This window comes from Theropithecus gelada, chromosome 6 (assembly GCF_003255815.1).
Source record: "Theropithecus gelada isolate Dixy chromosome 6, Tgel_1.0, whole genome shotgun sequence".
NCBI classification, from domain to species: domain Eukaryota; kingdom Metazoa; phylum Chordata; class Mammalia; order Primates; family Cercopithecidae; genus Theropithecus; species Theropithecus gelada.
In genome coordinates this window covers 148,124,923-148,127,491 of record NC_037673.1, presented here as the reverse complement: position 1 = coordinate 148,127,491, position 2,569 = coordinate 148,124,923, and the positions used below count along the sequence as shown (strand labels likewise).

General features: G+C 48.5%; 1 pseudogene; it reads left to right on the top strand.

Moving 5' to 3' along the window:
* Positions 1 to 1,505: 1,505 nt before the first annotated feature.
* LOC112627323 lies at positions 1,506 to 1,577 on the top strand (annotated as a pseudogene).
* Positions 1,578 to 2,569: the final 992 nt, after the last annotated feature.

The window sequence follows — 2,569 nt, the reverse complement described above, 5'->3', positions numbered from 1 at the left end:
TTAGCTGCAGAATCCTTGTTTACAATTAACATAGCAAAACAACAGCTGCCTCTAAGAGGATCTGAACCCCATCATCTTGGTTCTCATCACCCACTGCCTGGAAACCATGATTTAACCCAATAGCCTCATTTTACAAGGGAGCAAAATGGCTGGGCACAGTGGCTCATGTCTGTAATCCAAGCACTTTCAGAGGCTGGGGCAGGTAGATCACTTGAGTTCAGGAGTTCGAGACCAGTCTGGCCAACATGGTGAAACCCCGTCTCTACTACAAATACAAAAATTAATGGGGTGTGGTAGCGGGTGCCTGTAATCCCAGCTACCCAGCAAGCTGAGACAGGAGACTCACTTGAACCCGGGAGGCAGAGGTTGCAGTGAGCCAAGATCACACCATTGCACTCCAGCCTGGGCAACCAAGTGAGACTCCATCTCAAGAAAAAAAAAAAAAAATGAGCAAAGTAAGGGCCACAACGAGAAAAGGATTTGCCCATATCATTTAATGATTGGGTGAGGAGCCCAGGTCTCTCAAATCCTTGTCCAGTGCTCATTTTGTTTGTTTATTTATTTTTGAGACAGGATCTTGCTCTGTTGCCCAGGCTAGAGTACAGTGGCATGATCTCAGCTCACTGCAACCTCCACCTCCCAGGTTCAAGTGATTCTCACGCCTCAGCCTCTTGAGTAGCTGGGATTACAGGCATGCATCACGACATCTGCGCTAATTTTGTATTTTTCCTAGAGACGGGGTTTCACCATGTTGGGCAGGCTGGTCTTGAACTCCTGACCTCAGGTGATCCCTCTGCCTTGGCCTCCCAAAGTGCTGGGATTACAGGTGTGAGCCACTGCGCCTGGCAGTTTTGTTTTCTGTTTTTGTTTTTTTTTTCAAATAGAGTTTCACTTTGTTGCTCAGGCTAGAGTGCAGTGGCAGGATCACAGCTCACTGTAGCCTTGACCTCCTTGGGCTCAAGTGATCCTGCCACCTCATTCTCTTGACTAGCTGGGATCTCAGGCACACGCCATATCAGGCTAATTTTTGTATTTTTTGTACAGCCAGGCCTCCCTGTGTTGCCCAAGCTGGTCTTGAACTCCTGGGCTCAAGTAATCTGCCTGCTTTGGCCTCCCAAAGTGCTGGGATTACAGGCGTGAGCACCTGGCCTCTGGTTTTTTCTTTCAGGGAGATGCCAGGCTAATAGATGGAGTCTCTTCCTCCAGCTTCTGGGTGGACATAGGGACATAGGGACTACCAGCTGCCTGCCTGCCCAGAGTGACCAGACTGAAAGCTTCCAGCAGGCAGGCTCGAGTCTTCCGTGGCTTCTGCTTGGATCTTAGAACTCTCCCCCTTCCCACAGAGCCCTGGAGAGCTTACGATGCACTGGGTCTTTGGATAGATCACCCCTTCTCTCTAGGGTTCATTTTTTTCTCACCTGGAGAGCCAGTGGGCTGAAAATAAATCAGTGCATTCCAAAGTTTTTTTTAAATTACTGAAACCACTTTTGAAAATTAAATCTTACAAGACTATACTTTCAGGGATTATTTCTATAGTTCGTTACTACAAAAGTTTCTCTGAAATGTAAATTAAAATTTTATTTAAAATTAAAAAATAAAAACAAAGTACAAATAAAAATTTAAAAAGAAATGAAATTTTAGACAAAAGCCCAATACTTCAAACAGACAAAAGCAGTTCTGCTCTGGTTGAAGCAAGGACGGGCGAGGGGTCTGAAGATCTGCCTCCTTGGCCTTCCTTCTGTCCTCTTAAGGCTGCTGCATGGAACTCCCAGAGTTCCACAGAATGCAGTCGGAAACAGACATGGGAAATCTCGAAGAATCATGACAAGAAGCTCCTGTCTGAGGAAAGGTACAGGATCCAGGAGTGGAGAGAGATGACATGAAGCCGCAGTGCTGGATCCGCCTCAGATGACAGTGAGGGCCGCCTTGTCTCAGGTAGTGGAGGAGAAGAGACAGGGGTCAGGGAAGAGGATGGGGCTGAGCTGCTTAGTCCAGATCGCCCTTCCTCGTCATCCATCTGCCCCAGCCCAGAGACCCCAGAGGCTGGAGCCTTCAGGCTGCCTCTCGGGCTGGCTGAGTCATGCAGCATAGGCTGCCACGTCTCTGGGCTGGCAGGGCGGTCGTTATTCCTGGCCTCACAGCAGCTAAACTGAAGAAAGGTTTGGTTTGTGGGCCACGTCAAGGAATGTGTAAGAGCTGCCACGTTGTCAGGGCTGGGTTATTGGGCTTTTTCCCTCCTTCAGAGAAGATTTCCTGGCGTGTGGGGTTTCAGAAGAAAATTGATGCCTGTGTGTGAGTGTTCCCTGGACCTGGACCAGCAGCGGCAATATTACAGACACGGGGGTTGGGGAAGACTGAGCCAATCTGCTGCCGAGCTCCTCCAACCCTCCCCAGAGCAGCAGGGAGCCCTGCACCCTCAAAGTAATGGATACAGAGCCCTGGAAAAAGGCTGAGGGGCTATGAAACCAATAATACAAACCTTTAACCTTTGGAGAGTGATTGGCCACATCAACAGCCAAAGGTGTCTTCTCAGTGTGGTTTAATAAAAAGAGCAATAGGTCAAAGAGTT